Source organism: Tamandua tetradactyla, chromosome 11 (genome assembly GCF_023851605.1).
Source record: "Tamandua tetradactyla isolate mTamTet1 chromosome 11, mTamTet1.pri, whole genome shotgun sequence".
NCBI classification, from domain to species: domain Eukaryota; kingdom Metazoa; phylum Chordata; class Mammalia; order Pilosa; family Myrmecophagidae; genus Tamandua; species Tamandua tetradactyla.
Genome location: NC_135337.1, coordinates 19,037,626 through 19,062,237, shown reverse-complemented (window position 1 = coordinate 19,062,237; position 24,612 = coordinate 19,037,626). Strand labels below are relative to the sequence as shown.

At 37.3% G+C, this 24,612-nt stretch overlaps 1 protein-coding gene and 1 pseudogene across 3 annotated transcripts in view; one reads left to right on the top strand and one right to left on the bottom strand.

Annotated features, from left to right (window-relative positions):
* The window catches only part of LOC143649415 (uncharacterized), a 135,636-nt gene that overhangs the window by 43,812 nt on the left and 67,212 nt on the right, over positions 1-24,612 (bottom strand). For all 3 annotated transcript variants that reach the window (XR_013158979.1, XR_013158978.1, XR_013158980.1), the window contains exon 2: positions 16,304-16,467. The gene's annotated coding sequence lies outside the window, so the exon portion shown is untranslated. The remainder of the gene's footprint in view (positions 1-16,303; positions 16,468-24,612) is intronic.
* Positions 7,115-22,799, top strand: LOC143649082 (tissue alpha-L-fucosidase-like; annotated as a pseudogene).

Below are 24,612 nucleotides of genomic sequence, written 5' to 3'. Positions count from 1 at the left end.
TTTGTTTTAAACCATTAAGTTTGGAATGGTTTGTAAGGAAGCAACGGAATAATAATAAAACAGAGGAACAATAATTTAATGTGGCTTTTTAAACACAGAACTTGGACTATACATCTTAAGAAGGATATATTCTAAGAAAAAAAAAGACAAAGAAATCTTAAATTTAACTCAGTAGACTCATGGTAAAAATTTTTAACTGAAAATTTTCATTTTAACAGGAAATAAAATTTTCAATGTAAGAATGAGGATAAAAATACAGTACCGAAGACCTGACTTAAAATGCTGGAATATTGTTGAATTAGAAATATGAAAGTGAAATTTTTATGTATCCACACGTATACATATACACAGACACACATAAATGTCCTACATTTATTCATTGAGAAGACCCAGCTGCAATAGCATCCAGATCTAATGAGTAGACCTATGCCCAGAAATTACACTCTAAATACAATATCCCTTCAAACACTGTGCTTTTAAATCCACCTAATTCATTCAAGATGTTTGCAACTGGAACACACTAAAAGGATGCTCTAGATTCTTTTATATTCCCATCAAATTTTCCAGTGATCCCTTCATTTTGCTCTTACTCAAATTCTTGTCTTTAACTCCTCCAGGTCTGTCTGTTTTCAGACCATATCCAACTGCATTAACTCCTTTGGACTTGAGCATGGAACTTGCTTTTCCTGTTTCTTATTCTAGATGTTTGTCTAGTGCCTATGCATGGTAATGATTATTACATGAGGCTCATATGCCATCTGCAATGATTCTTTCCAAGATATGCAGGTAGAGGCATTCTATTTCTTCATTTGACCTCCTTAGCATCAAATGATGTCCACAGATTGGATTAGCAGTGATAACATTGCTAAAGGGACCCATCTTCAGATTAGAGGCAAGAAGTCCAGCAACCTATAAGGTGACCTTAGCATCAAATGATCTCCACAGATTGGATTAGCAGTGATAACATTGCTAAAGGGACCCATCTTCAGATTAGAGGCAAGAAGTCCAGCAACCTATAAGGTATAAGAATTCTGCCCATTAGAGAAAATTCTGTAAAATATTATCTGAAGAAATTTAGAACTGAGAAGCAGAAAAAGAGAACAGATGATGCAGACAGATTAGGGCAAGTGTCGAGGCTGAGGAGGCACAGGGAGAAGCAGGCAGAGAAAAAAATAGAAAAAAGAAAATTTCAGAGGTAAAAGGTGTTGGATTAGGAAGTCACTAGAGTGGTAAGCACTTGATAAAAGGATTGGGTCACTGGAGCAGCTGCTGAATTAGTGAAATTGCTATTGAGCTATCATAACTACTGTTGAATCAAAAAAGTACTAATGACTACTGTTTTGGTTCTTCATAAGAACTCCTTACATTTTTTGTCTTTACCTGCTAAACCCAATCACTGGAAATAAATTGAATGTATCTTTTTTACCTGAAAGGTCCTAACTAAAACAGTCTCCTTCATACCTTAATGTATCTTTTTTTCCTGAAAGGTCCTAACTAAAATAGTCTCCTTCATACCTTATGGTTTTTCTTATTTTCGACTGCTACAACTGTCTTATGCTGCTCATCCCAGAACTGAAAACCTGACATCAGTCTCTCTAATTCTAGCCCTCAAAGAGAGAAGATGTGAGACCCTCATTCATTTATTAAATATTTATTGAAGAACGAATTATGGTGTAGGATCTTTGCTCTCGGATGATGTAATCTTTGTCTAATAGGGAAAGCAGTCAAATTGTTATTTTACATCCGTTATGTGCTATAATAGATTATGATTTTAGTTCTGACATCAGTTATAAGGTGAATAATCCTTCTTTGTTGAGTCAGGAGCGCAGTAATAGGAGCTATAACATTTATGCTTGGTCTTAAATAAAAGAGATTTGTTGACAAATAAGAAATAAAATAGACTTTGGGCAGAGAGATATTCAGAGTTACAGAGTTGTGAAGGAGGCATATTATTTTGCAGAATGGTGAAAAGTTGGCTGTTATTCATTAGGTGTTTTATGCATGTAAAGTAGTAATGAGACTAAAAGAAGTAAATGTCCCAAGTTATTCTTATTTGTCTAGATAATAGAGCTCTGCTGCAAAAAGATCAGGTGTTTTCTGTCATTTGTACTATAGGAGCTCATTTGGCTGTGCAGTATTTCAAATTACTTGCTACTTAATAGCTAGCCATTTGTATAGCCAATCTGTGTCATAATTTTTTTTGTGTAATTATGCTCAAATTAGTTAATCCGCTTTAGTAAATGTGATGTTTGCCTGTTTATTTTGGTTTCCTAGGGCTGTTGTAATAAAGTACCACAAACTGGGTGGCTTAAAACAACAGAAATTTATCATTCACAGTTCTGGAGGCTAGGCACCTGAAATCAAGGTGTCAGCAGGACTATATGCTTCCTCAAAGGTTTGTAGCAAAGAATCTGTTCTATGATTCTTTCCTGACTTTTTGTGGTGGTTTATGGGTAATTCATGCTGCTGTCTACTTCCCCTCTTGTCTGTGTCCAACTTCCCTCTTATATAGACACCAGTCTTGTTGGATTAGGAGCTCATCCTAATCCATTTGGCCTCCTTAACTAATAATATCTGAAGAGATCCTATTTCCAAATAGGCTTACATTCATGGAACCAGGATTTAGAACTTGAGCCTTTCTTTTGGGGGCACACGATTCAACCCATAACAACATTAAACATAATATTTAGAGGTAATGTTTCTTTTGAACGTTATAATGGTTCTTAACCTCTTATAGACGTAATTAATTTCAGTTGCCCATATGTAAAATAATGTGTTGTTGGTTTTGATTAAAAAGCTCAAATAATGCAGACAAGAATATTGCTAAATGTGACCTTTTATTCCTTAAGGTTTTCAGTGGAAGTTCCAAAGAGAAGAATAGTGAGAATTAAATGTCCTCACATGCCAAAGGAAAGTTTCAGATAACCTTAATTTTTTTTTTCTGAGACCTATAGCCCTGTACTAACCCCATTTTGTTATATAGGGAACAAAATGAATGGTCAGGAAGATACATTGGTAATGGGAATTTCTTTGGAGAGTGTGGTTGGAATGCTATGAACTTAGAGTTGTGTAACCATTCCTCTTACTTCTCAACCCAAACTTCATCTCAAAGCAAATGAAAGAAGGTAAATTTCAAAGACTGGCTGCTCAGACTGTTTGAAATCTATTCCTTAGAATTTGAAGGAAAAGAACCATGGAACTGAATCTGGACTCTCAGTAGAAAAGTCTAAAGGCCAGAGGTGATTGGAACAGTCCCTGATTAAAGAACAGGAGGGAAACAGTGAGCTTAAAGAGTTGTGAGAAAAAATGCTAGTGAATTACCTTGAATAGATTCTACCCATGATTTTAGTTCTGTCCCAGCAAGGTAAGTGAAGAGGAGTGCGGAAGGGAGCCAGAAACAAGTAGTTAGGCAATTGTGCCAGAGAAAATACCAGAAAAATTCTTTGGTAAATGCCTCTAAAGAACCCCAAAAAGATGCTACTCAAAAGTAAGCCTCAGCAGTCAAAAATTAATGTAAAGTCAGTAAACTTTTGGAGGAAAGGCTGATTAAGCTTGTTCTACTAGTTGCCAAGAATTACTATATGTAAGAGTAAGCATCAAATGGAATGGAAGAGAGATCATAATAGGCTCATGCATATATAAGGTATTTGATGTCTCACAAAAGGGCCATAGTCAATTTCTGAGGGGAAAAAATAAAAAGTGTTGAGAGAACTAAATATTGACATGAGGAGGAAAATAATCTTGAACCACAACTTAAAACCTAGACAAATGTCAGTTTCAGGGGCACATAAATACAAAAGACATATGATAGATCTCTATGAAGAAATAAACAATGAATTTAATTACACTAAAAATAAAATCTGTTCACCAAAAACACCATGAGGGAAACTAAAAGATAAGTGAAAACCAATCATTGAATGGGAAAAGTATTTGCAAAGCATAACTGACAAAGTCCTTACAATCTAATGGGAAAATAAAATCCCTTGTAAAAATGATAGAATATTTCTACAACCCCTTGAATAGAGAAGAACTGTAATTGGTCTATAGTATATGAATTGATACTTATTGTGTCTATTGAAACTGTTGTGCATCCCAGAAAAGCCATGTTCTTTAATCCTGACTCTTTGTTATAGGGCAGAATATTTTAGATTAAATTGTTTCCAAGGAGATGTGACAACCAAATTATGGGTGGGACCTTTTGATTAGGTGATTTCCATGGAGATGTGTCTCCACACATTCAAGGTGGAGTCCTTTAAGGCAGAACCAGTTTTGGAGAAAGCTTCCGAGCTATACACCTTTGGAGATACAGAAGGAAAATGCTCCCAGGGAAGCTGTTTTGAAAGGAGAAGCTGGAAGAGAAAGCTTAGTCATGTCATCATGTGCCTTCTGTGTCTCTTCAGCTGACAGAGAAGCCCTGGATGTCATCAACCCTTTTTTTGGAGTTATGAAATCTTTATATGGATGCCTTAGTTTTGACATTTCAATGGTTTTAGAACTGTAAACTTGCAGTTTCCCTTTTTAAAAGTTGTTTCATTTCTGGTATATTGCATTTCAGCAACATTTAACAAACTAATACACTAACTAATGTATTGACCATCACGAATTCATTGACCATCAGGAAAATATGCAATGATAATCAAGACCATCACACTGAAACCACATAAGATAAATTACTCACCAGATACATAAAAGTTAAAAAAAAATCTGATGAACTGGTTTTTGAGAATAGAGCATGAAGGGGGTTCTAATACCATGATGGGAGTATATAATATTACAGCCTTTTCAGAAAACTGGTTTGGAAGTATTTAGTAAAGTTGAATTTAAACATACCATATGGCCTAGCAATTATTTTCCTGGGTAACTAAGCTCTGACACTAGGCACCAAAGCAGATACAAGAATTTCATAGCTGCTTTGTTTATAGTATCTGCAAACCTGAAGTGACCACAAGTCTAGCAATATGTAAATGAAAATAAAATAGAGTACATTGCTAATATTGCAAAACTTACAACAATGCAAATGGATGATCTATAACTGTGTACTAAAACATGGATGAATCTCATAAATATAAATTCAGACAAAATAACTATAAAAGAATATGAACAGTATATAGTCTTTATATAAAGTTCAAACATTGGCAAAGTATGTGGCTTAGAACATACTCATAGTCAGTAAAAACAGCAATCACAAAAATCAAGGACAGTATTACTATGCCAATGGATAGAGGTTACTTATGTAGAGAGGAGGGTGTCATAAACTGGAAAGTTAAGCAGAGAACATTTAAAAAACTTACACATATATTTTATGTACTTTTCTACATGTGTATCATACAGTTAAATTTAACAAAAAATACATAAGAATAAGTTACCTTGTATAGCAGAGATTAGAAGCAACTTATCAAAACCATTTCCTCTTTTTTATTTGCATATTAGCCATGTGTCATTTCCCAGACATGCCTCCAGTTAAGGGTAGGCATGTAAAGGCATCTTAACCAAAAGAATGTGTGCGGAAGTGATGTGCAGGTCTCAGTGGTTTGGTATATGAAAATCTCACACATGTGGCCCTTCATGCTTTTTTTACTTTCAGCTTCCTGGAATGAGATAATACCCAGCAAGAACGTGAGAGCTGCTAGTTGAAGCTGGCAGAGCCTTTAGCATCATAAATTGTTCCGTGCAACTATGCGGATAATGGCCACCCAGCTACAGCCCACTCCTGGTCATGGAAGCAGGAAATACGTTCCTAGGGTGTTTGAACCATTAAGTATTCAATCCTACTCTAGCTAATATGCATGGTATCCCAAAATTTTCACAGAATTAAAAGGGAAAAACATAGCCTTTGTGTTTGCCTAAAAGTCTCTCTAAACACTTAATTCTTATGGGCACTAGGGTTATTATTTTTTACTTAAAGCCAGCTTTATTGTTAATCTATACCTTCAGCTTTAATTTGTCAAAGGTCTGGAAATTTCATATACAGACTTTGTATTATTCTAACCTTTTATGAATTTGATTAAGGATCTCAAAAACTATAACTACCTTATATAAGAATCATTAAATACTTTTCAAACTTTATCTATCAAGTTTCTGAAATTAGGCAGACACTTAATTTGTACAATATTATTAGAGTTCCACAAAAATCAAGCCATAAAAGACACCAACTATCTTAGTGTCCCAGGCAGCTATGACAAATACTACACATTGGGTTGGCCTAAACAACAAGAAGTTATTGGTTTATGATCTTGGAGGCTAGAAGGTTGCTTCATCCATGGATCAGCAGCAATCAGCCTATCAAACAATCAGACAGAATGGGTTCCTTCGCTTTCCCGTCATGCGGTGATGCACATGGTGATGTCCTCTCCTTTTTCTTCCAATTTACCACTGACTTCTGGTTTACAGCTCCAACTTGTAGCTCTCTCTTTACAAACCTTCCAGTAATAGGATATGATGCATCCTGATGATTCCATTCCTTAACCAAAAAATATATTTGAGAGAGCCTATTTACAATAGGTCCACACACCCAAAAATGTGGGTTAAAGATTAAGAACATTGTTTTTCTTGGTTTATACAACTTAAGCTTCCACAACAGCCTGTTTGGGCTATTTTGATTATATTTTTTTATTTATGTTTCATTTGTAATTGACAAGTTCAAATATTTTGGCATACAATTCATGTGATCATATATTTCATATTTGTTGTTTATTTGTAAATAAAAAATTAAAATGGGAGAGCGGGCCAAGATGGTGGCTTAGTAAGGTACACGGGTCTTAGTTCCTCCTCCAGAGCAACTACTAGGTGACCAGAAACAGTGCAGAACAGCTCCCGGGGCCACGGCAGGGAACAGACACACAGCGTACCCCAGTCTGGACTGGCTAGACCATCTGTGAGACTCCACTGCAGTGAGCTCCCTGAGCGGCGCATGCTTTCCTGGGCTGTGGTGGCTGGCGGCTGGCACCCCTCCCTCCCTCCCTCCTTCCCAGACTGGCTGAGAGTCTCAGAGAGGCAAGTTTCCCAAGCTGCAGCGGCCAGCACCCCTCTTTCACGGGCAGCTTCCTGGACTGGCTATGAGTCTCGGATCAGTGTGCTCCCCAAGCCGAGGCGGCCGGCGACCAGCACCCCTCCCATGCGGACAGCTTCCCGGTCTGGCGGCGGGTCTCAGATCGGCGAGCTCCCCAGGCCACGGCGGCTGGCGACCGGTGCCTCTCCCCCACAGGGGGCTTCCCAGACCAGTGGCGAGTTCCCCAGGCTACGGCAGCCGGTGACCGGTGCCCCTCCCCCATAGGCGGCTGCCCAGAGGGAGAGGAGGGAGTTTCCGACAGTGGCAGGGACTGGGTCCAACCAAACACCAATAGTGGCATTTACAAAGGAGCCACAACATCTTTTACTGGTGGGACCCGCAGACAGACAAGCGCCATCTACTGAGCAGGATAAAAAAAACAGAGCCCAGAGACTTCACAGGAAAACCTTTCAACCTGCTGGGTCTCACATTCAGGGAAATCTGATTAAATGCCCAGACGCCAGCAAAAAATAACAAATCACACCAGGAAAATTGAAGATATGGCCCAGTCAAAGGAACAAACCAATAGTTCAAATGAGATACAGGAGCTGAGATAAATAATTCTGAATATACGAACAGAAATGGAAAACCTCTTCAAAAACCAAATCAATAAATTGAAGGAGAACATGAAGAAGGCAAGGGATGAACAAAAAGAAGAAATGGAAAGTCTGAAAAAACAAATCACAGAACTTATGGGGATGAAAGATACAGTAGAAGAGATGAAAAAAACAATGGAAACCTACAATGGTAGATTTCAAGAGACAGAAGTTAGAATTAGTGAACTGGAGGATGGAACATCTGAAATCCAAAAAGAAACAGAAACTATAGGGAAAAGAATGGAAAAATTTGAGCAGGGGCTCAGGGAATTGAATGATAATATGAAGCGCACAAATATACATGTTGTGGGTGTCCCAGAAGGAGAAGAGAAGGGAAAATGAGGTGAAAAACTAATGGAAGAAATTATCACTGAAAACTTCCCAATTCTTATTAAAGATCTAAAATTACAGATCCAAGAAGTGCAGTGCACCCCAAAGAGAATAGATCCAAATGGGCGTTCTCCAAGACACTTACTAGTTAGAATGTCAGAGGTCAAAGAGAAAGAGAGGATCTTGAAAGCAGCAAGAGAAAAGCAATCCATCACATACAAGGGAAACCCAATAAGACTAGGTGTAGATTTCTCAGCAGAAACCATGGAGGCAAGAAGAGAGTGGGATGATATATTTAAATTACTAAAAGAGAAAAACTGCCTACCAAGACTTCTATATCGAGCAAAATTGTCCTTCAAAAATGAGGGAGAAATTAAAACATTTTCAAACAAAAAGTCCCAGAGAGAATTTGGGACCAAGAGACCAGCTCTGCAAGAAATACTAAAGGAAGCACTAGAGTCAGATACAAAAAGACAGAAGAGAGAGGTGTGGAGAAGAGTGTAGAATGAAGGAAAATTAGATATGATATATATAACACAAAAGGCAAAATGGTAGAGGAAAGTAATACCCAAACAGTAATAACGCTAAATGTTAATGGACTGAATTCCCCAATCAAAGGACATAGACTGGCAGAATGGATTAAAAAGCAGGATCCTTCTATATGCTGTCTACAGGAAACACATCTTAGACCCAAAGATAAACATAGGTTGAAAGTGAAAGGTTGGGAAAATATATTTAATGCAAATAACAACCAGAAAAGATCAGGAGTAGCTATACTAATATCCAACAAATTAGACTTCAAATGTAAAACAGTTAAAAGAGACAAAGAAGGATACTATCTACTAATAAAAGGAACAATTAAACAAGAAAACATAACAATCATAAATATTTATGCACCGAATCAGAATGCCCCAAAATACGTGAGGAATACACTACAAATACTGAAAAGGGAAATAGACATATCTACCATAATAGTTGGAGACTTCAATTCACCACTCTCATCAATGGACAGAACATCTAGACAGAGAATCAATAAATAAACAGAGAATTTGAATATTACAATAAATGAGCTAGACTTAACAGACATTTATAGGACATGACACCCCACAACACCAGGATACACCTTTTTCTCAAGTGCTCATGGATCATTCTCAAAGATAGACCATATGCTGGGTCACAAAGCAAGTCTTAACAAATTTAAAAAGATTGAAATCATACACAACACTTTCTCAGATCATAAAGGAATGAAGTTGGAAAACAACAATAGGCAGAGCACCAGAAAATTCACAAATACATGGAAGTTCAACAACACACCCTTAAACAACCAGTGGGTCAAGGAAGAAATTACAAGAGAAATCAGTAAATATCTCGAGGCGAATGAAACTGAAAACACAACATATCAAAAGCTATGGGACGCAGCAAAGGCAGTGCTAAGAGGGAAATTTATTGCCTTAATTGCCTAATCAAAAAAGAAGGAAGGGCAAAAATTCAGGAATTAACTGTCCACTTGGAAGAACTGGAGAAAGAACAGCAAACTAACCCCAAAGCAAGCAAAAGGAAAGAAATAACAAAGATTAGAGCATAAATAAATGAAATTGAGAACATGAAAACAATAGAGAAAATCAATAAGACCAGAAGTTGGTTCTTTGAGAAAATCAAAAAGATTGATGGGCCCTCAGCAAGATTGACAAAAAGAAGAAGAGAGAGGACGCAAATAAATAAGATCATAAATGGAAGAGGAGACATAACCATTGACCTCACAGAAATAAAGGAGGCAATAATAGGATACTATGAACAACTATATGCTAATAAATACAGCAATGTAGATGAAATGGACAAGTTCCTAGACAGGCATGAACAACCAGCTTTGACTCAAGAAGAAATAGATGACCTCAACAAACCAATCACAAGTAAAGAAATTGAGTCAGTCATTCAAAAGCTTCCCAAAGAGAAAAGTCCAGGACCAGATGGCTTCACATGTGAATTCTACCAAACATTTCAGAAAGAATTAGTACCAACCCTGCTCAAACACTTCAAAAAAATTGAAGTGGAAGGAAAGCTACCTAATTCATTCTATGAAGCCAACATCACCCTCATACCAAAACCAGGCAAAGATATTACAAAAAAAAAAAAGAAAGAAAACTACAGACCAATCTCTCTAATGAATATAGATGCAAAAATCCTCAACAAAATTCTAGCAAACTGAATCCGGCAACACATTAAAAGAATTATACATCATGACCAAGTAGGATTCATCCCAGGTATGCAAGGATGGTTCAACATAAGAAAATCAATTAATGTAATACACCATATCAACAAATCAAAGCAGAAAAGTCACATGATCATCTCAACTGATGCAGAGAAGGCATTTGACAAGATTCAACATCCTTTCCTGTTGAAAACACTTCAAAGGATATGAATACAAGGGAACCTCCTTAAAATGATAGAGGGAATATATGAAAAACCCACAGCTAATATCATCCTCAATGGGGAAAAATTGAAAACTTTCCCCCTAAGATCAGGAACAAGACAGGGATATCCATTATCACCACTGTTATTCAACATCGTGTTGGAGGTTATAGCCAGAGCAACTAGACAAGAAAAAGAAATACAAGGCATCAAAATTGGAAAAGAAGAAGTAAACTATCACTGTTTGCAGATGATATGATACTATATGTCGAAAACCCTGAAAAATCCACAGCAAAACTACTAGAGCTAATAAACGAGTACAGCAAACTGGCAGGTTACAAGATCAACATTCAAAAATCTGTAATGTTTCTATACACTAGCAATGAACAAGCTGAGGGGGAAATCAAGAAATGAATTCCATTTACAATTGCAACTAAAAGAATAAAATACTTGGGAATAAATTTAACTAAAGAGACAAAAGGCCTATACAGAGAAAACTACAAGAAACTGTTAAAAGAAATCACAGAAGACCTAAATAGATGGAAGGGCATACCGTGTTCATGGATTGGAAGACTAAATATAGTTAAGATGTCAATTCTACCTAAATTGATTTACAGATTCAACGCAATACCAATCAAAATCCCAACAACCAATTTTTCAGAAATAGAAACACCAATAAGCAAATTTATCTGGAAGGGCAGGGTGCCCCGAATTGCTAAAAGTATCTTGAGGAAAAAAAACGAAGCTGGAGGTCTCATGCTGCCTGACTTTAAGGCATATTATGAAGCCACAGTGGTCAAAACAGCATGGTACTGGCATAAAGATAGAAATATCGACTAATGGAATCGAATAGAGTGCTCAGATATAGACCCTCTCATCTATGGACATTTGATCTTTGATAAGGCAGTCAAGCCAACTCACCTGGGACAGAACAGTCTCTTCAATAAATGGTGCCTAGAGAACTGGATATCCATATGCAAAAGAATGAAAGAGGACCCGTATCTCACACCCTATACAAAAGTTAACTCAAAATGGATCAAAGATCTAAACACTAGGTCTAAGACCATAAAACAGTTAGAGGAAAATGTAGGGAGATATCTTATAAATCGTACAATTGGAGGCGGTTTTATGGACCTTGCACCTAAAGCAAGAGCACTGAAGAAAGGAATAAATAAATGGGAGCTCCTCAAAATTAAATGCTTTTGTGCATCAAAGAACTTCATCAAGAAAGTAAAAAGACAGCCTACACAATGGGAGACAATATTTGGAAATGACATATCAAATAAAGGTCCAGTATCCAGAATTTATAAAGAGATTATTCAACTCAACAACAAAAAGACAGCCAACCCAATTACAAAGTGGGAAAAAGACTTGAATAGACACCTCTCAGAAGAGGAAATACAAATGGCCAAAAGGCGCATGAAGAGATGCTCAATGTCCCTGGCCATTAGAGAAATGCAAATCAAAACCACAATGAGATATCACCTCACACCCACCAGAATGGCCATTATCAACAAAACAGAAAATGACAAGTGCTGGAGAGGATGCGGAGAAAGAGGCACACTTATCCACTGTTGGTGGGAATGTCAAATGGTGCAACCACTGTGGAAGGCAGTTTGCGGTTCCTCAAAAAGCAGTACCATTGCTAGGTATCTATTCCGAGAACTTAAGGGCAAAGACAGACATTTGCACACCAATGTTTATAGCAGCATTATTTATAATTGCAAAGAGATGGAAACAGCCAAAATGTCCATCAACAGACGAGTGGCTAAACAAACTGTGGTATATACATACGATGGAATATTATGCAGCTTTAAGACAGAATAAACTTATGAAGCATGTAATAACATGGATGGACCTAGAGAACATTATGCTGAGTGAGACTAGCCAAAAACTAAAGGACAAATACTGTATGGTCCCACTGATGTGAACCGACATTAGAGAATAAACTTGGAATATGTCATTGGTAACAGAGACCATCAGGAGATAGAAATACGGTAAGATAATGGGTAATTGGAGCTGAAGGGATACAGACTGTGCAACAAGACTGAATACAAAAACTCAGAAATGGACAGCACAATACTACCTAATTGTAATATAATTAGGTTAAAACACTGAATGAAGCTGCATCTGAGGTATAGTTTTTTTTTTCTTCTTATTTCTTTTTTCTTTTTTTATTTTTTCTCTCTATTATCATTTTATTTCTTTTTCTGTTGTCTTTCTATTTCTTTTTCTAAATCGATGCAAGTGTACTAAAAAACGATGAATATGCATCTATGTGATGATATTAAGAATTACTGATTGTATATGTAGAATGGAATGATTTCTAAATGTTGTTAGTTAATTTTTTTAATTAATAAAAAAAATTAAAATGGGATAGTCAAAGAAGATTTTAGCACAGAGATATAAATTGTTACACAAACAAAAATTGCACAAGGAAAGACAGTTTTGTCTGGATTTTAAAGGTGTTTGTGGAAACCTTAATGATGGTATTTGTTAATCATCAAAATGCTGGGATTCCTATTTGGTCTTGGGTAGGGTCTGTGGCAGTAATTGTTTTATTTCTTTAAAGCATTCTTGATTTACTATTGACATAGAGTAAATTTCATGTTTAAATTTCACAATTTGATAAATTTTGACATATGCATGCACCTATGAAAGCATCAGGACTATGAAGATAATGGACATACCCATCATCCCTAAACATTTCTTTGTGCCCCTTTCTAATTGCTCCCTCTCACTACCAGCTGGTCCTCAAGCCCAGGAAACCACTGATCTGCTTTCTGTCACTATAGACTCATTTGCATTTTCTAGAACATTTGTTCAAACCTTGGAATCATACAGTTTGTACTCTTTTTTGCATGGCTTCTTTTGTTAATAAAAATCACTTTGAGAATTAGCTGCAATGTCAGGTGAGTTGGAGCCCATTATATGGATATGCCACCACTTGTTTATTCATTGGATTGACATTGGCTTTCACTTATCTTAAGTAAACATCTACATCTAAGAATGAAATGGCTGATTATATGGTAGGCATATATTTAACTGTTTAAAAAGCTATCAAACTATTTTTCAAAATGGTTGTATCATTTTACATCCCCACTAGCAGTGTAGGAGAATTCCAGATGCTCCAGAGCATCACCAAACACTTGGAATGATCAGTCTTTTTAGTTTTAGACATTGTAATGGGTGTGCAGTAGAATCTCATTATGAGCTTAATTTTCATTTTCCTAATAAATGAAAATGTTGAGCATCAACTCATGTTTTTATTGTGATCTGTATATCTTCTTTAGAAAGTGTCTCTTCAATTTACTGATGCCCTCTAACCAAAGACTACCAGGAACACACCTATAATCGAACCAGCTGGGTTTATTGCTAGTTGCAATGAAGAAGATCACAAATCATGGGGAAACATGGTTTGTTTCAGTAAGAAGGTTAGCACTTATAATAGGATTTGGGTTTGCGTTATGTAACATGGAGTAGAGTTTAAAAAGGAGGGTGTACTAGCTTGCTAGTGCTGCCAAAAAGCAATATACCAGAAATGGAATGGCTTTGAAAAAAAGGGAATTTAATAATTTACAAGTTTATGGTTCTAAGGCCATGAAAATAACCAAATTAAGGCATCAATAAGAGGTTAACTTCACTCAAGAAAGGCTGATGCCATCTGGAACACCTCTGTCAGACAGGAAGGCCCGTGGCTGGCTGTCCTGGTCCCTTGCTCCTGGGCTCCCTCGCTTTCAGCCTCTATTTCTTGTCGGGATTCCTTACTTGGTACCTGTGGGCCTTCACTTAGCTCTTGCAGGACACAACTTTGGGTTCTGGCTTGCTTAGCATTTCATGGAAAGGCACATGGTGACATCTCCAAAGTTCTGGGTCTCATGTTGGCTCTGTCAGCTCTGAAGTAACTGTTCTCTAGGCATCTGCATCTACTCTCTGTCAGCATTCTGAGCATCTGTGGTTTCTTCAAAATATTTCTCCTTTTAAAGGACTCTAGTGAACTAATCCAGACCCACCTTGAATACGTGGAGTCACAGCTCCATCTAATCAAAAGGTCACACCCAAAATTGGGCACAACAAATCTCTGTGGAGATAGTCTAAAAAAAGTTTCTGTCCTACAATATTGAATCAGGATTAATGGAAATGGCTGTCCGAACAAGATTGGATCAGGATTAAAACATGGCTTTTCTGGGGTACATATATCTTCAAACTGGCACAGAAGGGTTTGCCCTGAATTGGATCTTTAATATATTTCCTGTCCTTACTTAATGTGTTCAACCTTTTCTCTAGCCTTTTGGATATGTAGAAAGCAGCTATAATAATTGTTTTAATGTCCTTATTCACTAATTCTATCATCTGTGTCAATTCTGGATTGGTTTATTTTGACCCATATTTTTTTCTCATTATAGTTCATATTTTCAAGTTTCTTTGCTTGCTTGATAATTTTTTCATTGGAGAAGAGTACCTTTTTGGTATTTAAATATTATTGAATTATGTTCTGGGTATCATTTAACATGGTTAATGTGCCAGTTTGAATCTTTTGTGTACCCCAGAAGAACCAAATTCTTTAATCCTCATTCACTTGTGCTGGGTGGGATCTTTTTTATTGTTTCCATAGTAATATGACTCACCCAATTGTGGGTGGTAATTTTTTATTAGATGGTTTCCAGAGAGATGTGTCTCCACCCATTCAAGGTGGGGTTGCTTACTGGAGACTTTTAAAAGGAACCATTTTGGAAAAATCCAGAGAGCCAATAGAACCCACACTCCCAGAGACCTTTGGATATGCAGAAGGAAAAAATTCCTGGGGAAGCCTTACGAAATCAGGAGAGAAAGCTAGCAAATGTTACCATGTGCCCTCCCAGCTGAAAGAGAAACCCTGAACTTCATCAACCTTTTCTTTGGCGTTAAGATATCTTTCTCTGGATGCCTTAATTTAGACATCTTCACACAGACTTAGGGCTTGTAAACTTGGAAATTAATAAATTCTCTTTTTAAAAGCTGTTGTGTTTCTGGTATATTGCATTCTGGCAGCTTACAAACTAAAACAATTACATTGTTTGGAAACAGTTTGATCCTTCTGAACCGTTTTTGTATGTTTGCTAGGTGGGTATAGGTTAGCATTTAGGTCAAGGGTTGATTTTTCCCATCACTAAGACAAAACTGTTCTATGTGTTCTTTGGTTTGGGGGACCAGGAACTATTAACAATCCTTTGCAAGCTCCAAAGACTTTTCCCTCTAATTCTTTCACGTCATTCTTTCCCTAGCCTTGGGCATTTTCCTCACATGCCTACCCTGACCCGAATTCAGCTAAACCCTAGAGGGAAACCCTGTGAAGTTCTCTGCAGTTCTGTCATTTCCCAGTTCTCTCATATCCAATATTCTTCCCTTTGGACTCCGATTCTCTCCCTCATCTCTAGAAACTGCTGAACTCTGCCAGGTTTCTTCCCTGCATGTGTCCTATAAACTCTCTAAGGCAGTGGTAGACTGAGACTATCAAAGGAATCACCTCATTTGTTTCCCCTCACTCAAGGCTCACTGTAGTCCATTCTGTATTGTATAAGAACTTAAAAATCCTGAGTTTATATATTTTGTTCAGTTTTTTCATTGTTTCAGGTAGAAGGGAGTACCTGGTATCTTTTACTTCATCTTGGCCAGGAGTAGAACAAGCAGAACTAGACTTTGTTTTTGGTTGCTCCTATGTGTAGGTGCTTCTGTTCATGCACTCACTAGGAAATTCACATTATTGATGTGTTTGGAGACCGATAACAACAGAAGTTACAATTTTGCATGAAAAATTAGCACTAGTATGCAGCCATGGGAGATATCAATTCCTTCAGTCTTTGTGTGATTCCAGGTGCGTCAATTCTGAAAAAAGTCGATGGCCTCTGTACACAAGAAGGCCACTACATCACCTACCCACCTTTGGTTCACCTAGGGCAGCGCTCAGTGGTTACATTGCTGTGCTTTAGGTACCAGCTCTGTGCTGTGATCTGCACTTGACTTTCCCATGTCCGTGGTTCTGGCTGCTGATCCCACAGCTCTCGCATGGACTTGCCTTCTATTTCATCTTCTTAAAGTTATCCTCTGAAAATAAATCCAAAGTCTTTAAAATATTTATTTGAAAAAATAGAAAAAATATTTTCAATCTGTAATCTTATAAGAAGCCTAATTTATTAAAAAGTAAGTTTGGGACTTTCCCCTTCCCCATTCTCACTCTTTTAGCTCAGAAACTAGAGAAGCATGATTTCAAGCCAAGCTAGAGAAAAGATGATATTTTTATAAGATTTGTAGCCTTAGAGAACCTGGGTTTACTGCCAACTCTCTATGATGGTTTCAAGCTGCATGTACCCCAGAAAAACATGTTCCCAAATTTAATCCAATTGTGTGTGTATGAACCCATTTTCAGTGGGACTTTTAGATGCATCCACTTCAGTTAAGGTGTGACACAGCCCAGTCAGGATGGGTCTTCATCCAATTCCCGGATTTCTAATAAGTGGAATGAAATTCAGGCACAGAGAGAAAAAGCCATGAGAAGCAAGAAGATGGGCACTGATGGAGTCTGGAAGAGAAGGGAGAGACCAGGAGATGCTGCCATGTGTCCTGCCATGTGACAGAGGAGCCACGGATGGCCTGCAGCCCCAGAATGCTGAAGCCTTTATGAGAAAGCACTGCCCTGATGATACCTTGATTTGCACTTTGTTCTACCTTTAAAATCTTCATCTTTTTTTACCTTTAAAATCTTAAAATGGGCAGTGTGATGGTGGATCAATGGCAGAATTCTCACCTGCCATGCCAGAGAACCGGGTTTGATTTCTGGTGCCTACCCATGTGAAAAAAAAAACAAAAAATCTTAATCTAATAAATTCCCATTATTGAAGCTGACTCACTGGATGATATTTGCTTGAGCATCCTAGGGAACTAACACACTCTGCTTTTAATTGGCCAATTCCATTAAAGTTAAATTCATCCCTAAATTTGTCTGAAACACAGAGGTCAATTATCTCATACTATTGTTGAATTATTCTAAGGCTCAACTGGTGTATTTTAAATCCCTGAAAATGATGACACATACAATTTTTTTAAATTAGACATTTGGCTAAAACATGTAAATACTCTAGTATCACTTACATTCCTCTTTAAAGCAGAGCATTCACAAAAAGATTTATTTTTTTTCCTGTGGTTTTTTTGTTATAGTTTTATTCATGGCAGTTTTATATCTCAATTACATACTTTTAATTTTCCACTTGGTAGATGCCTATTCTGAGTAAAAATTTATTTTCAAGGCACTGTCCTCTGAATACTATATTAAAAAAATCCAATTAACTTGCACAAATTATAGAGCTCCAAGGACATTCTTCTTCAGAGGAGAAGAAGACTATAAAAACAAATATTAATACTCATAAATGAGAGAAAATAGTTGCACAGAGTTAATTTTTTTTCTGTTGATTTACCTTCCCCTACTAGCTCAACCTTCCACATTACTTTTGTTCCCCTGATTTCTAGAGTTGATCAGCGAAGTTTAAAGTATTTCTCATCTTTTTTCTTACCCTCTCCGACCTCAAAGCTCTATGAGAGAAAATTCCTACAGGAAGACAAATACCAAATTTTTAGGATTTCAAGGACTTTCCTCTTTTCAAGTCTTACTATCTTAGGTGTCAGGACCGACTATTTTGTTTGTGCTCCTTATCAGCTAAATTTCTAAGCATGTTCCTTCTCAAAAGCCCGAGCTACTTTTAATGAATACAGTTTTAAAATTAGAACAAAATAATAATTTTCTTAATCTAAACTATACAAGAATAAAACTTTTGAGTATTTATGCCATTTATTTTTTAGAATAAGTTTGTTGGAAAAAATATAAGAGAAAGAATTTAAACTTGGATATTCATTGGACTCTTAATTTCCAAGGTTTAAAAGCATGCTCAATGCATTTCAATAATATGATTTTACTATGAGAAAACACGGGAAAATGAGGCCTCAGGGATGGAATATCCTATATGAAATAAAAAGAAATTGTAAATAGAACAGAGCTGTGCTACCTTGTAAACTTTTAGAAAAATTATATGCTGTTCCCTACTCTAGTTTTCAACTACATCTATGCAAAACTTCTCTTTCTTTGTACCTACAGCTTTCAATCACCATTTCCCTATGCTTCTATAAGTCTCACTTCTGTGACTGCAGGGGTTTTCTGACTTATCTACCTATCTTTCAAACTTTAGAGATATTTGAAAGTTCTATAGCATAAGGACATTTGATGTAGGAAGAAATAACGTCGTAACAATTATTGAAATCTAAAAGCCACATGAATAATAATATTACTCTATGAGAAACTTTACCCAGTGCTTCAATTAGAAATTTCAACAGAAATCAACAGAAAATTGTACAGGGCTAAGAAGGAGAGAAAGTATATAGTGCTTCATACTACACTCTTAGAAAAGCTCTACTGTTTATAATACCTATTTCTGTAGCTTCCAGTGACTTCCCCATGAAGCTTTTGACATGGTTTCTTTAACAATCTGACAATTAGGCTTATATAGATCTTCTCTAAATGACAAATGATTGCAAAACATCCAAGGAACTCTTTCATTTCTTTAACATCATAAACTTCAACTTTGTCTTCTTTAGAAAATTCAGAAAATTTCTTCTGAATTTCATTGTACCCTTATATTGAATTTATATATTTTATATAACACTATGCCAGTTTATGTCATTTTATAAGCTATGTATTGCACATTAATTATTTAGTATGATTATGCTATCGAAATGAGAAAAAACGTATCATATAAGAGCATGAACAAAACTGTCAGCAAATTGTTAGAATGTCTTGATTGGCTAGTTATTTTATAACTGGGCTGTATATGTAAAGCATTTGCATATACATCCAGACTGCATATATTTACAAACATTTATTTATTATTTAGGTTTTTCTATGAAACTGACAAATAGTTAAACCCCATTATTTGTTCTTGGAACATACCACTTTGAAACTTCTTTAGAGTAATTTGAATATCTGTTTCACCAACCCTACTGATTTTGAATTCTTTGAAGAATCATGTCTTTTTTCAAAGATTAGACTGCAGTGTCTGTATAATTAATCCATATTTTATTCAATGATTAGTTCTCCTAAAATAGAGACACCATCACAGTTTCCATAGGTGAAAATGGTTTTTTGGATCAAAGACTCATCTAGTAGATACAAATTATATGGCCCATCTTTCCATTATGCATCCTTGGGACCTGGAAGAAAAATGCAAATTTACATATTTTAGAATTGAATAGGTATTGATGGCAATTCTTGTTTGGAAATGAACTTCCTTGTCATATTTCAGCATAAATTATTTGGTAAATCAACTGCAATAAAATTGTGATCCCTTACGCCTTCCTATATCCACATCCAGTTTCAATGTCCTTGTAGTGTCTCCCATGAAGAGTCAGGGTCAATTTAACTACACTTTGAATGTGGTCTAGACTTGTGATTTGCCTTGGCAATTAAAATGGAGCAGAAATGACAGTATTGTTTACTAATTCTCTATCTAGCAACAACTGATTTGCCAACAAATCAATTCCTTGATATTTTCATCTCAAGAGATATTAAGCAGAAATTAACATTTTACAGATGTTTAAAATTAATTTCTTTTTAGTTTCCAACTGTCTTCTGAAAATCATCTTATCACATAATTCCTGCAAAATTATTTAGTCATTTCAGAGTGTATATTGGATAACTCCCACATCTGGATCTCATGTGAATCTGTTTTTGTTGGTCTACATTTTTAATCTTCTCGTGAAATGGTCAATTCTTATTTTTTGCATGCTCTGGTTTTTGTGTTAGATGATTTGAGACCCCAACTGACATTATCTTCTTCAGAAGTGAGTTCTATTTGCCTCTGTCAGAGAGATAGAGCTTAATCCATTAGAGTTTGACGTGATTTGCAAAAGGATTGCAACCTTCTGATAGCTATTCTTTTTTTGGTTCACCCTGACTCTTTGAATAACCCTTTGGGTTTCCAACTGAAAGGCTGAAATGTTTATTCCTCATTGGCAGGAACTTTGCTATTGTTTTTGTCCCTACAGTCCTGTGGAATTGTTAAAAGCTCTATTCAACTTTTAGCCTCCCACCACTGCTTTCTGTTCAGTTTGTTACCATCTCAGCCATCTCTTTCAAAAACAAATGTCTTACCAAATGATAGGCCCATCTCTCTGGGTCTCCCTTTTCTCTAGGATCTTAGTTCTATGTATTTTTGTGGAACTAGGTAGCCTCCTGATTCCTACCTACACATTAAAAAAAAAAGTTGTCCCCCTTTTCTTCAAATGGAGGGTTGATCTAAAGTAAAGCTAATCCACCATTACCAGAAGCAAAACTTCTTGCAAAAATATATTAATTCTACTACATACATCAACATATTCTCTTAAATAATTCAAACATTAGAGATAAATTCTGAAGCACCCCAAATAAAATCCTTACACCTCTTCCTCCTCAAAGTAATCACTGTTATCATTTGAAATTGTAAGTTTTGATAACTTTATAAATGCATTTACATTGTAAGATTAAGATTTGTTTTATTTCTATATGTCTCATTAAAGTGAACCTCTTGATTTTTACCCTGAACAGTTTATATTGAAAAAAAAAAAATGTTGAGTGCTGCACTGCTGCTGCTGCTGCTGCTGCTGCTGCTGCTGCTGCTAGTGCTGCGAGTGCCGGGAGATACCTGCGGACGCAGCCCAGCTCACCCAGACTGGCCGAGTCTGGGCTCCAGGCTCCTTTCGGGTTGATTGTATGAGGCCAGGTTCTGGGTACTAGTGCACTGGGGCAGGAGTGGTTCTGGTGACCCTGGAAGGGCGAAGGTTGGCCTCAGTACCAGCAATTCATGAGACAACTACCCGCCTCGCTTCAGCTATGCCGACTTCGGCCCTCAATTCACCGCGGGCTTCTTCCACCCTGAGGAATGAATGGGCTAACCAGCCGCCGGGCCGACTACATAGTTCTGACCGCGAAGGACCTTGACCCTGAGGAGTGGGACCCTGCGGAATGGGCTGACCTCTTTGAGCTGTGCCGACTGTGCAGTACTGACCGCGAAACATCACAAAGTCTTCACAAACTGGTGGAGTTCCGTGTCTTGGTGTCTTGGAATTGCAACTCTCAGGTCCTGGGGTCCCATTTTGATTTTGTGGGTGAGTTGGGAACAGCTCTCAGGAAGAGAAAGAAAAAAAATGTAGCAGTATCTGAAGCTCAGAAGTTTCCACATGGCCAAAGACGACACCAAGAGAAGAGTTCATGACCTTGGCTGGTTAAGTGAAGACTGCCTTGCCCGGCCCAGACCACAGAGTAACATCTGTTGTGGGTGAACGATTCCCTCTAACAAGCCTCCTAACCCAGAGCCTTTTCCAGACTGGGTTCTTCCTATGATGGAAGCTCGTGACTGGGTCTCTCATCTTTGTGTCCTTGTTAGCCATCAGCACAGAGCATTGAAGGCATTTAGGGAAAGTTTGGATAAATGGCAGATCCAGTAGGGACCAAAAATTTCAGTGACAACAGAAAAAAAAAGAGGAATGTATGCTATGGACTCCATCACTCACTCTTTGAATAGTTCCATCAAGTCTACCTGCTTGATAAGAAAAATGGCTTCAAAACACGGCAGTTTGTTAGGGTGAAAACAGTGCCAGAGCTATATAACCTAGTTTACAAGTACAAACCAGACATGATTTGGTTAGATGGAGGGTGTCAGGAGTATGTCCTGATACTTATTGGAACACCATCAATTTTCTTTCTTGGCTCTATAATGATAGCCCTCTCAAGGATGATATGGTAGTAAATGATCGATGGGGTCAGAACTACTCCAGTCATACAGACGATGCTATAACCATCAGGATAAATTCAAGCTGGCAAACTTGCCACATCACAAATGGGAGATGTGCACCACCATCAACAAGATGTCCTGGGGCTATCATCAGGACATGGACATAGCTGACATCTCTGGTGAATCAGAAATCATTTTTGGAACTGGTTCAGACAGTAAGTTTGGGAGGTAATGATCTTCTCAAAGATGGACCAACTAAAGATGAAGTGGAGCTCCCATCTTCCAAGAAAGGCCTTTTGTTGTTGGGAAGTGGCTGAGCATCGATGGGGAGGCTATCTATGCCTCCAAACCATAGAAGGTGCAGTTGGATAAGAACCAACTATGTAGTATACCTCAAAAGGACCAGCTGTTGGTGCTATTTTCCTGTCCTAGCCAGATAATGGGTTCTTAGGCCTTCAATCTCCCATAACTACCTGGCCTACACAGATAACAATGCTGGGAATTGAAGGGTATCTAAAGTGGTGCAGAGATCCAGTTCAAGGCCTTATTTCTCTGCCTCAGGTACCACCCTTTACTCTTCCAGTCGAATCTGCTTGGACTATCAAGCTGACAGAAGTTAAGTGATCATTTGAGTTCAATACGAAAGGAAACACTGCCTGCCATTTGCTGCTTTGATTTTCCTCTTAATGCACCATCATTGTAATAAACTGACTTCTCTTCCCCATCTGGAGAAAACTTTTCTAACACATTTTAATCAAAGGAACTAAATACATTGCACTTTTACTGAAGTGGGTGAAGGATCTGAAATCCACTGCATGCGTACCTCTCTCTGAAATGACTGAACAGTTAACCTCTGAGTTCATCTGCTCCTAATTTTGAGAATGATCTAAAATGGAAACTGCCCTACACTTTTGATGTTTTTTAACCTATTAGTTTACTCAATGACTTTAGTCAGACGTGTTCCCTGTAGGAAGAGAAAAAACAATTTTGCAATTTCAATCACTTGCTATTTATTTAGCATCAGTTTTCCCCATACCACCTTGCCCAAAGAACAGGGCCTAGAGGGAAGGGAAGGAGGTTTACTAGTCTATTAATATTCTCTTCTTCAGAAGTTTCCAAAGCAAACTAAGAGCTCTTAAATTCAGTCTGTTTATAACAAAAGTATTAAAAAATGAATAAGATTTTACCCTGTGCCTTTAAAAATATATAATCTATTAAATAAATTTATATGACAAGTCATTTCTATCAAAAAGCATTATAGCTTTTTTCCCCTAGCTTCAGTTTAGACTGTTTATAGCTTTATACTATTTCCACTTTTTAAAAGCCCTTACCAAGTCTCCTTAATAAAGAACAAAGAATTTTTTTAAAAAATATGCAGTATCAGTAGAGGGAGCCTGGTGTAGATCTGAGAGTCCGGGGGAATTCTAACAGCTTCATTTCCTAAAATGTCAACAGCAATATATGTGATTCCCACAGTGGTTCCCAGAACCATGCAACTCCTCTCTTGAGGAGAATCTATTTCCCCAACGCTTGAAACTTGACAGGCTTGTGGCTGCTTTAATTAATAGAAGGAGGTAGCATTGAATTGTCCGATCTAATATAAGGGTGCAAAAATGGATATGGCTCCTACTTCTATTTCTCTTTTTCTCTCTCTTTCTCTTTGTTTCTCTCTTTCTCTCTCTATTCACTGTGGGAACCCAGACAGCCTGTTATGAGGGGATCCAGACCATATACAGAGGCCTTGGATATATGTGTGTGTGTGTGTGTGTGTGTGTGTGTGTGTGTGTGTGTTTTCGCTCATAGCCCCAGCTAAGGGCTCAGTCAACAGCAAGTTTCAACAGCAAAATATGTGAATGAACCTTCAGATGTTGCCATCCCCCAGCTTTTGAGATGTTCTAGGTGGTGCCAAGCAGTATAGTGATGACCTGTCATCCCCGTGAACTGTCCTAAATAGTATATTTGAAAGGAAAATAAATATTCTTATTTTATTAGGTGACTAAGTTTTAGGGTAATTTTACTTTGTAACCATAGTAATTTGAAAGGTCATAAAGACATTGTTATTTACTTTTTCTTTATTTCTTTTGTTATTTACTTTTAATACTTTTAGAATTTTAAGATCATTGTGTTAGTTAGATTCAGTTGTACAACTTGGCCAGGTGAGCATACCTAGTCTTGTTGCTGAGGCCATAAGCCAACAGTACGTGAACCTCATCTGTTGCCAATTACATCTGCAGTCAGCTAGGAGGCGTGTCTGCTGCAATGAGTGATGTTTGACTTAATTGGCTGGTGCTTAAATGAGAGAATGCAACGTAGCACAGCCTAAGCAGCTCAGCATTCCTCATCTTAGCACTAGCAGCTCAGCCCAGGCCTTTGGAGATGCAGAAAGAAGTCACCCCGGGGAAAGTTGTTGAAACCCAGGGGCCTGGAGAGAAGACCA